Genomic DNA, 12,532 nt, shown 5'->3' with positions numbered 1-12,532 from the left:
TTTTCATAATATTCTCTTACAATCTTTTGTATTTCTGTGGTGTCTGTTGTTTCTGCTCCTTCATTTCTGATTTTGAGTCCTCTCTGTCTCTCTCCCAGTAACTCTGGCTATAGGGCAGAAGTTCATCAATTTTGTTGATCTTTTCAAAGAGCTAGTTCCTAGTTTCATTGATCCATTCTATTGTTTCCTCAGTTGCTGTTTCATTTATTTCTGCTCTGATCTTTATTATATCCTCTCTTCTACTGACATTGGATTTCATTTGTTTCTACTTTTTCTAGTTACTTTAGGTGTAAGAGTAGGTTGTTTATTTGAGATTTTGCTTGCTTCTTGAGGCAGGCCTGTTTTGCTATAATCTTCCCTCTAGAACAGATTTTGCTGCATCTGAAAGGTTTTGGATCATTGTGTTTTCAGTTTCATTTGTCTCCATGTACTTTTTTTTAAAATTTTCTCTTTGATTTCTTGGTTGACTCATTCATTGTTTAGTAGCATGTAATTTAGCCTCCATGTATTTGTATTCTTTCAATATTTTTTTGTCATGATTGATTCCTAGTTTCATATAGTTGTGACCAGAAATGGTGCTCGATATGATTTCAATATTTTTTTTAATTCGTTGAGACTTTTTTTGTGGCCTAATGTGATCTATTCTGGAGAATGTTTCATGTGTACTTGAAAAGGATGTGTATTCCACTGTATTTGGATGAAATTTTTGGAATATATCTGTAAGATCCATCTGGCCCAATGTGTCATTCAAAGCCACTGTTTCTTTGTTGATTTTCTCTCTGGATAATCTATCCATTGTTGTAAGTGGGGTGCTAAAGTCACCTAGTATTATTATATTACTATTAATTTCTTCCTTTATATCTGTTAATAGTTACTATATGTATTTGGGTGCTCAAATGTTGGTGCATAAATATTTATAACTGTTATTATATGGTTATATTCCTTTTTAAATTTTTTTTATTTTTAAAATTTTAGTTCTATTATAGTTAACATACAGTGTATATTGATTTAGGATGTACAACATAGTGATTCAACAATTCCATACATCACCCAGTGCTCATCATGCCAAGTACAGTCCTTAATCCTCATCACCTATTTCACCCATGCTCCCCACCCACCTCCCCTCTGGTAACCATCACTTTGTTCTCTTAGAGCTAAGAGTCTGTTTCTTGGTTTCTCTCTCTTTCTTTCCCTTTGTTCATTTGTTTTGTTTCTTAAATGCCACATAAGAGTGAAATCATACGGTATTTACCTTTCTCTGACTGACTTATTTCATTAGGATTATACTCTGTAGCTCCATCCATGTTGTTGCAAATGGCAAGATTTCATTCCTTTTTATGGCTGAATAATATTATGATATATATATATATATATATATATACACTACACCTTCTTTATCCATTCATCTATTGATGGACCCTTGGGTTGCTTCCATAATTTGGTTATTGTAAATAATGTTGCAATAAACACAGAGGTGCATATGTCCCTTTGAGTAAGTGTTTTTGTATTTGGGGGGTAAATATCCAGTAGTGTGATTACTGGATGGTAGGGTAGTTCTATTTTTAACTTTTTGAGGAAACTTAAGACTGTTTTCCACGGTGGCTGCACCAGTTTGCATTCTTACCGATAGTGCGAGAGGGTTCCTTTTTCTCCACATCCTTGCCAATACTTGTTGTTTCTTATGTTCTTCATTTTAGCCATTCTGACATGTGTGATGTGATATCTCATTGTGGTTTTGATTTGCATTTCCCTGATGATGAATGATGTTGAGCATCTTTTCATATGTCTGTTGGCCATCTGGATGTCTTCTTTGGAGAAATGTCTGTTCATATATGGTTATATTCCTGAAACAAGAAAGAAATAGAAAATTTGAACAGACTGATTACTAGCCATCAAGTTTAATCAGTAATCAAAAAACTCAGAACAAGCCTAAGTCCAGGAACAGATGACTACATAGGTGAATTCTACCAAACATTTAAAGACGAGTTAATAGGATACCTGGGTGGCTCAGTTGGTTAAGCATCTGACTCTTGATTTCAGCTCAGGTCATGATCTCACAGTTATGAGATTGAGCCCCATATCAGGCTCCATGTTGGGTGTGGAGCCTGTTTAACATTCTCTCTCTCTCCCTCTCCCTCTGTGTCCCTCTCCAGCTCATGCTCTCTCATTCTTGCAAAGAAAAAAAAAGAGTTAATACCTTTTCTTCTCAAACTATTCTAAAAAATAAAGGAGGAAAGATTCCAAATTCATTCTATAAGGGCAGCATTACCCTGATACTAACACCAGATAATAATACTACAAAATAAGTCTTCCCTGGCAAGGGAAACAAAAGCAAAATTAAACTATTGGGACTACACCAAAGTAAAAAGTTTTTTCAGGGGTGCCCAGGGGGCTCAGTCAGTTGAGCGTCCGACTTCGGCTCAGGTCATGATCTCACAGTTTGTGAGGTCGAGCCCTGTGTTGGACTCTGTGCTGACAGCTCAGAGCCTGGAGCCTGCTTCGGATTCTGTGTCTCCCTCTCTCTCTGCCTCTCCCCTGTTCATGCTCTGTCTCTCCCTCTGTCAAAAATAAATAAACATTAAAAAAATTAAATAAAAAAAAAGCTTTTTCACAGCAAAGGAAACCAGGAGCAAAATAAAAAAGCAACTTACTGAATAGCAGAAGATATTTGCAAGTGATATATCCAATAAGGGGTTAATATCCAAATATACACAGAATTTATGCAACTCAATACCAAAAAAAAAGCAAAAAACAAATAATTCAATTTAAAATGGAGAGAGGACAGGTATAAACATTTTCCCAAGGAAGACATCCATATTGCCAATAGACACATGAAAAGATGCTCAACATCATTCATCATCAGGGAAATGCTAATTAAAACTGCAATGAGATATCATCTCATACCTGTCAGAATACCTAAAATCAAAAAGACAAGAAATAACAAGTGGTGACAAGGACATGGAGAAAAAAGGATCCTCATGCACTGTTGATGGGAATGCAAACTGGTTCATCCATTGTGGAAAACAGTATGGAGAAAGGATGATATCATACCATCTGAGACAGCCTGGATGGATCTAGAGTATAATGCTAAGTGAAATAAGTCAGTCAGAGAAAGACAAATACCATGTGATTTACTCATATGTGGAATTTAAGAAATAAAACAAAGGAAAAAGAGACAAACCAAACAATAGATTTAACTATAGAGAACAAACTAGTGGTTCCTAGATGGGAGGTGTGGGGATGCGTGAAACAGGTGAAGGGGATTAAGGGTACACTTGTAGTTATAAGCACTTAGTAATGTATAGAATTGTTGAATCATTATACTGTACACCTAAAAGAAAGAGTCACTGGTTTTAATAATTCCATATCTTTAAGAAATTGTTAATAGTATTTAATTTGTTTTTACGAGGGATGTTAAGAAAATGTCTGCAGACAAAGAAAACTCCTGGTTGTCTGGAAAAGTTGACCCTCCCCAGGAATTCTCTGCAAATAGATTTTAAGCATCTGAGTTTATATGCTATGGCTGTTTCACTCAGATTACTTAGAAGTTCGTGCCTCTCTACAAACTGCCCCCATTCCTGGTGTCTCCTGGGGAGGGTTGTGAAATCATCTTTCCAAAAGTTTGGATTTATTTCTACAGAGGTGTGACATCTTTCCTTTGAAGGGAAGAGCACAAGTAAGGGGGACTTACATATAGTAAAAGATTGACAGAAGTGTACCTTGTCTAAGATCATGCAAAAGTGAACAAGTGTTGGCACAAAAACAGACACATAGACCAAAGGAAGGACGCACAGAAGTATGGCCAACTAATCTTTGACAAAGCAGGAAAGAATATCCAATGGAAAAAAGACTGTCTCTTTAACAAATGGTGCTGGGAGAACTGGACAGCAACATGCAGAATGATGAAACTAGACCACTTTCTTACACCATTCACAAAAATAAACTAAAAACGGATAAAGGACCTGAATGTGAGACAGGAAACCGTCAAAACCCTAGAAGAGAAAACAGAAAAAGACCTCTCTGACCTCAGTCACAGCAATTTCTTACTTGACACATCTCCAAAGGCAAGGGAATTAAAAGCAAAAAATGAACTATTGGGACCTCATGAAGATAAAAAGCTTCTGCACTGCAAAGGAAACAATCAACGAAACTAAAAGGCAACCAACAGAATGGGAAAAGATATTTGTAAATGACATATCGGACAAGGGGCTAGTATACAAAATCTATAAAGAACTCACCAAACTCCACACCTGAAAAACAAATAATCCAGTGAAGAAATTGGCAGAAAACATGAATAGACACTTCTCTAAAGAAGACATCCAGATGGTCAACAGGCAGATGAAAAGATGCTCAACGTCGCTCCTCATCAGGGAACTACAAATCAAAACCACACTCAGATATCACCTCAGGCCAGTCAGAGTGGCTAAAATGAACAAATCAGGAGACTATAGATGCTGCAGAGGATGTGGAGAAATGGGAACCCTCTTGCACTGTTGGTGGGAATGCAAACTGGTTCAGCCGCTCTGGAAAACAGTGTAAAGCGTCCTCAAAAAATTAAAAATTGGTCTGCCCTGTGACCCAGCATAGCACTGCTAGGAATTTACCCAAGGGATACAGGAGTGCTGATGCATAGGGGCACGTGTACCCCAATGTTTATAGCAGCACTTTCAACAATAGCCAAATTATGAAAAGAGCCTAAGTGTCCATCAACTGATGAATGGATAAAGAAATTGTGGTTTATATACGCAATGGAATATGACTTGGCAATGAGAAAGAATGAAATATGGCCTTTTGTAGCAACGTGGATGGAACTGGAGAGTGTTATGCTAAGTGAAATAAGTCATACAGAGAAAGACAGATACCATATGTTTTCACTCTTATGTGGATCCTGAGAAACTTAACAGAAGACCATGGGGGTGGGGGGGGAGGAAAAAAAAGAGTTAGAGAGGAAGGGAGGAAAACCATAAGAGAATTTTAAAAACTGAGAATAAACTGAGGGTAGATGGGAGGTGGGAGGGAGGGGAAAGTGGGTGATGGGCATTGAGGAGGGCACCTGTTGGGATGGGCACTGGGTGTTGTACGGAAACCAATTTGACAATAAATTTCATACTAAAAAAAAAACCAAAAAAGAAAAAAACAAAAGTGAGCAAGTGTTAACAGCTAAAATGAAAATCCAAATTTTCTGACTCCTGAGGCCAAATAAGTTTTAATCTACTACTGTATGTTTTACATGTTGGAAAAAAAGGGGGGTGGGAAATGAGAATATCTGTGTATGGTCAGGAAAATCTATCTCCTTCTTTGAGCTTAATGATTAAAAAAAAGTGGCTTATGCTTCCATATGAACATCTTCCACTGAATCTTCTTTTCCTAAGTAATTTCACATGCATAGTTGCCTTGGAGCCTCAAGGTAACAATCCCGTTACCCCACTTTGTAAGTGTCAAATATTAATTGACAAGGTGGAGATTCAGCTCCCTGAAGTTCTAGTCAAACTTCTTTCATATAGCAGAGTATTTATGAAGGGAGTCAATGTTCACCTTTATTATGACTTTAAAATGTCCTCATTAGCCAATTATGCTGGGTCCTCCTATGACTCTGCCGTCATCCTACTCAGTCACCCACCCCACCCCCCCATCTCTTGTGCTTGGTACGTGAAGGTTTCTTCCTTCATGTTGAGATCTTTCCCTATGGCACTACCAGATAAATTTTATGTAAGCAAATTATCAGAATCCGATGAGAGATTTCAAATACAATGTGACCCTTGGACTCACCTAAGTCTTGGGCAAATGTCTGAAAGTCACCATAATTCAGTTTATCATAGCTTTATATCTGTGATTATTTGTGCTTTATAACATTTTTTATGTTTATTTATTTTTGAGAGAGAGAGAGACAGAGGAGGGGAAGAGAGAGAGGGAGACACAGAATCTGGAGCAGGCTCTAGGCTCTGAGCTGTCAGCACAGAGCCTGATGTGGGGCTCAAATTCACCAACTGTGAGACCGTGACCAGAGCTGAAGTTGGACGCTTAACCGACTGAGCCACCCAGGTGCCCCTATTTGTGCTTTATAAATATCCACAAGATATTTATAAAATCCCAGGCATTAATTGAACCCATAAAGCTATCTGAAAATTTATGTGGATGGTAAAGAGAAACAGAGATAGGTCTGGTTCTACTGGGAATCCAATAGGTCTTTGACAGTGTGGACTCTTTTCTTGTTTTGCTTGTGGAGGTGGTCCAAAACTAAAGTAAGAAAACTTATGCAGGATATAGGGGTGAAATACAAGGCAAAAAGGTAGGAAATTGAAGAGAACAAGAATATATATATATATATATATAGTACATTTTGTAATTAAGAATGTAAAGGGGAATGCTCAAATAGTATGCTGTGAAATAATAATAGCACATAGCAAATGGAAAAATTTTGCCTGCACAGGACAGAAAACTCAACCAATAGTGACAACCATTAGGACAATTCTTCTTCAACTGGGAGCATTCTGGAAGTAGGTGATCCCTAGTTGGTCTGGAAGCTCATGGTGAAGTCAAGGGTCTAGGGCTTTTCCTATCTTTCTTCCGGGCTGTCCTCCGCATGTCAACCAAGTCTCCCATTGTGGTCATAGAGTGGCTGCTGGAACTCCAAGCATAGGTCTCACAAAATACCTAAACAGGAAAGGAGGAGGAGTGGTTAAAAGAAGACTTTCTTTTCATGCCTTTTTCTTACCTAAGAAGCTGGTCTTTTCCTCAAGTTCTCAACAGAGCAGAACTTGATGACATGCCTCTAGACCAATTATAGTCAAAGAGAAATGGGATTTCCATGATGGTTTAAACCAATCATATATAATTCATGCCCTGGGATAACACATATTACAGCAAGAAAGAAGGTAGAAAGGCCAATGGGTGGGAAAACATCAGAGTCTGTCACATAAATAAACACACACATATATACATATGCCCACATAAGTATGCACATGCACAGACTAGCAAATACAGGTATAGTCATACTTATTTTATATATGACCCTCAATCTCAATGTTCTTTTACAAATCTTAATACATTTTGTAGATTTTTATTTCTGCTTCAGTATACATATAGAGCCATCTCTGTTTTTAAATTATTGCGGAGTATTCCATAGCATGAATGTGCCATTGTTTATGTAGTTAGTCCCTAACTGGTGGGCAATGTGTTAACCATGCCCTTTTTAAACCCCCCTAACACGATCACCACCCGTTCCTGGTCATAAGGACTGGGTAGGCCAGGTAACTTAACACCAGTTGGTAACTTCACACCAACTGTGATTTCTTTATTGGTTCAGTTCAATTCAAATGCATTAAAAAATCATTAAATGAGTAACTCCTATGTTTCCGGTACTGGACTTAACACAAGGAGTACAAAGATTAGTAATACACAATCTCCCAAATCAACTAGCTTACAGTCTATTTGATTACCTCTAAATAAGTACTGAGATAGAGGCAATTACACGGTGTGATGGCCATTCAGAAGAAGAGCATTTAGGCCAAACTGGGGGCTTTAGAGCAGGCTTCCTGAAAATAGTGACAGTGTACAGGATCCCTAAGTTCAGGCCTCCTCAGCCGTGCCTGACTCACTGCATGTGCACGTGCTCGGTGCTGTGCCCCACAGGGGTTGAGGGGCAAGAGCACTGACACAAACATGAAGCTCCTTGCTGTGCCAGAACCAAGAAAGTTCTTTATACCTGACGCCTGAGTTTCCTGTCTTCTGTGGGCATCAGTCAAACTATGGCAGGCTAACCTGTTAATCTGCAAATAGAGTAAACTCTCCGACCCTTCACAATTCTTAATAAACGTGCTTCTAGAACAATAGGATGTTTTATGATCATCTTGTTCTTTTCCTGCTTCAGCCACTTCTTCAACGAGCCCTGGCTCCTTGAATAGAAAATAGTATTACAAAGACACATCTGGGTGCTAAATATGCTCCTTAGGGTCAGCATGTCCCTGGGCTCAGTCCTTCTCAGTAGACACAGCCAGCTACACGCACACACGAGCACACACACATACAGTTGCATCTATTTTTTATTTCTTTATCTATATCTATATGTTAACAACCAAGAGTTCACACCAATGCCTCCCCCACCAAGCTCAAGAATGTATTCTTATTTTCTCCTTTTCTGTGTTTGTACTTCTCCAACAGTGAGAAAACCGGCTTCCGCTGTCTTAAATTTATATTTACTTGTTTGACGACCCCTCCAGATTTGCTCGACCAGAGCTCCCCTGGCTTTCGGCCAGGACAGAGGGGTAGAGGACCCCTTGGTGTCTACCTGGCCAGCTGCGGTGGAGTATGTCCCAGGGGTCGCCAGAGGCACAGACATGGGGAGCTGCAGGAAGGCCTCCCAGAGGGCACCCCCGGGCTGGAACGACCTCGAGCTTCGCTTCCCCAGGGCGCAGCACCTGCCACTTTGCTGCAGCTGTGGGAGCCAGCTGGGACCCACCTGGGGCCCTGGGGAGTTTGTCTCAGACGCGGATGTGTGCGGGGCTGCAGCGGCTTGAGTTCTAGGCGCAGGACAAGGAGTATACAGCAAAGTTTTTAGAAGAAAGCATGCATTATCACCTCACTGGGAGAGGCCTGAGGAAGTACTGCTAACCATGTACACTGTCATCAAAATAAAAATCTTCTTGGATTCACATAAGCCACAAGTTAGATCCAGATCATCACCCCCATGACCATCAGAAGGCCATCCCCATCTATGAGGCACCGCAAGTTGAGAAATTCCTGAGCATACTCAGGCTCCAGAAGCAGATGACACCATGAAGTAGGCAGCTTTGTCCAAGATCTTGAATCAAGAACGTTGTCTTCATTTATCTACCCTTTCTCCCTGACCTGGAAAATTCTCTGATCTAGAAATTTTTTTTTTAAACCCTTCCTCTTTTATTTACAAAATCAATCAATGAATCAATCAGTTTATTCATTTTTATTTGTTTAATTCCACAGTATTGTAAATCTTCAAACTCTGCCGTCGTTCTTGCTTCCCTATATATGCTTTCCTTGCCTTGATCAGTAGTTCTTCTGTCCCATTCCATACTAGTGCCACTTTGAGGATACCCTCCTCACATCTTCAGAGTAGGGATCAAGGCTGATATTATAGGTTGAGCTCCAGGAGCAAACTCTGAGATAAAGTTTCATGCAAAGGAAAACTGTTAAAAAATCAACATTCATGGAAAGAAGGGGAAGGAAGTATGATTGAGCAGAGACAGAAGTTGAACTACAATGGGATTCTAGCAAAGTCTTAAGTAACTGCACTGGGAACTCTGGAATATATATATACAGTTAATCAAAGTTGTTGCATAGTAACCCAAAATGGCTAGGCCTTTAAACCCTCACATGACAAGTCATTGGATATAAGATACGCTGGAAAGGGTGTGGTGTTGAGCAAGGCAACTGAGATCAAGTCTGAAGGAGCTAACAGGACAGCAAGTCTTTTCTCAAAGGGGATCATTGTAGCTCATGTCCATATCCATTACTGTTCACTCCTGGTGCCACTCGGAAACATTTCTTCAAGGACAATACATATATATATGAAGAGTGATTCTTCCAGGATTCTAATGTACCTCTCTTCCCAAAAGAAACTTAGAAGAGAAAGGTTAATGGGACAAATTACAGTTCCTGCCTAGAGCTGGTCTTAGGACCATGATACTCATCGTCTTTCTCCTCTAATATCCATTCTAGATTCCTCTTACCTCAGCACTACTTCTGATTTTGGTGACTTATCTATTGGTGTTACCCAGACTCCCACACCTGAGGGGTGTTATTAGTCTCAGGACACCATGTCCTCTTGAGGCCAGGGTTGCTGACATGTCTATTTACCATTACAATTGAGCAAAGGAGTACAAAAACACACTCAAGTGTATTATCTGGATGCCACACATATTTACCCCTTGTGTAAAAGCACCTCCACTGCCTCCTGAAGACCAAGGTCCCGTTACCCCCTCCAAGATGGTAACTCCTCTCCTTGTTGGCCAGTCCCTGGACACAAGGAATCTGAAGTGCCTAGTAGCACTTGTAGTGGCAATTGTAGTCTATATTTCAATGGGAAGCTTGCTAGGTCCCCTTGCAAAAGTGTCCTCCTTTGGAATCCAGGACCTCTCACCTTATAGGGTGTAGAATTATGGAGCCAAAAAGGACAAAGTCCCTAGTGGATCATTAGGAGATACAGTAATTGAGGTCTCTCCTACTTCCATCCCTTAGTTACTGGACCTATGCATTCATCTTACTTGGGGATACAGTGTCATATAATTTTTTTTTAATTCAGTCTTCTGGAGGATGGATACCTTTTCTTACAAAGGGCTGCTTCTAAGCTAGCATTTCAACTGTGTCCTCAGAAGATCATTTTAAGGCTCTATCAGGTAGGTCACTTCTGATTAGAATGGTATGTGGTATGACCAGTGGATCCAGTAGTCATAAGCCCACTCTCATACCTCCTTTTAAAAAAATTTTTTTGGGGGTCGCTTGGGTGGCTCAGTTGGTTAAGCACCTGAGTCTTTATTTCAGCTCAGGTCATGATCTTGTTGTTTGTGAGATCAAGCCCCACATTGGGCTCTGTGCTGATGGCACAGAGCCTGCTTGGGATTCTCACTCTCCCTCTCTCTCTCTCTGCCCCTTCCCTGCTCTCTTTCTCTCTCTCTCAAAATAAATAAACTTGAAAAAAAGTTTTAAATAAATAATTTCTCTTTATTAAGTAATTTCTACGCTCAACGTGGGGGATCGAACTCACAACCTGAGGATCAAGAGTCATATGCTGTATAGACTGAGCCAGTCAGGTGCCCCTTCCATATCTCTTCTGTAGTAAAATAGGCTCTGTGTTCTGTCACAATTTTATATAGGATCCTTTCTCAGGGATAAAATATTCCATAAGTTTTTGGATAGTCATAGTGGCTGTGGAGGGCATTAACATATAATGCAAAGATTTTCATACTCTGTTCTTCCACTATGCTCATCCACCTGCTTGCTCCATTCTTTAAATCTTACTCTTTTCTGTGTATCTGCCCGTGAGTCCTGATATATTGCAACCTCAAGCCACTTCTTTCACACAAAGTGGATAAACAGGTGCATCACCCAAATGCCTGCCCATCAGGAGGATTTTCCCTCACTAGTGTCTTTCAAAGCCACTTCCGAATGAGGCTGCAGTGTGGCTGCTTCCATTTTTAAGCACTGGCATACTAAGCTTTTCTATTTGTAAACCAAGCTTGTAGATTTTGCTTTTCCGTCAGCTGAGGATAAGAGATTCCCAGTATGATCAAAGTGAGGTGAGGGAGAGGTGCTGGCGCACAGTGGTGAGGGTCATGGGCTACTTGCTCATGCAGCTTGTTTTTGCTCTCTAGCCCTTCGCGTGCTTGAGCTCGTGCTCATCTCACAATAGACTGCTACAGGATTCTAGCAGCCTTACATGAACCCAGCTCTGAATGGGTGGTTCTAGAAGCATGGTCATTTATTGTCTCCTGGTCAGGCATTCCATCTCTACCAATGTCCATTAGCACCCCAGATGTTTTTGTTTCTTTTAAGTATATAATGTTGTTTATGCCAGAATCTCAGGAATGTGCACCGTTATTCTCTCGCTGGGACTTGCCATTAACCGTGCTGCTACATTGCATCTTTCCTGCCACTTATCTCTAATACCATGGGACTTGCGGGGACTTATAGCTCAGGTGGCAAAGCTGCTTGCACTGCAGCTTGAATTTGCTGAAGAACTCTTTTTTGTGCTGGCACCTACTGAAGGCTGGCATCATTTCTCGTCACCTGGAATATGAGCTAGATAAGTATTCTCTAGTGTGGAATATGCTGACTCTAGAACTGAGAGCAACCTATCAAGGATAGGAGTTCCCACTCAGTAGTGGGAGGTCAAGGTATAATGATTTGTCTTTTACTTTGGAAGGTATGCCCTAGCACACCACTGACCTCAAGACTACAAAATTTTGGGGTGTCTGGGTGGTTCAGTTGGTTGAGTGTCCAACTCGATTTCGGCTCAAGGTCATGATCTCAGTGTCGTGGGATTGAACCCTGGATTGGGCTCTGCATTGAGCATGGAGCCTGCTTGGGATTCTCTCCCTCCCACCCTCTGCCCACCCCTCCCCTCTGCCTCTCTCTCTAAAAAAAAAAAAAGACTACAACATTTTATTTATGTGTCAGGATTCTCATTCTTTATAGGGTTCATCTTGCATGGAATGTATGTGTCTTACTAAGTCCTCCAGCATGCTAACCAATCTTATTCATTAGCTCCAATTAGCATAACATCATTGATATAATGGATCAATGTGAAGTTCTCTGAGATGCCCAGATGGTCCAGATCATTTTGGCCTATATTCTTATAGAAAACATAGAATTAACATAGCTTTGGGAAAAACTGTAGAAATGTATTATTTACTCTATGTAAATGCAAACTGTTTCTGATACTATTTTTTAATCAGAATATAAAAGAGTATATTTGCCAACTTAATTGGCATGTGTCATGTACCTGAAACCATATTAATTTATTCTAGCAAATATATTAATCATACATAGTACCATGGTT

Source organism: Lynx canadensis, chromosome C1 (assembly GCF_007474595.2).
Source record: "Lynx canadensis isolate LIC74 chromosome C1, mLynCan4.pri.v2, whole genome shotgun sequence".
NCBI lineage: Eukaryota > Metazoa > Chordata > Mammalia > Carnivora > Felidae > Lynx > Lynx canadensis.
The sequence above is the reverse complement of the archived record's forward strand: the minus strand, read 5'-3'. Positions refer to the sequence as shown.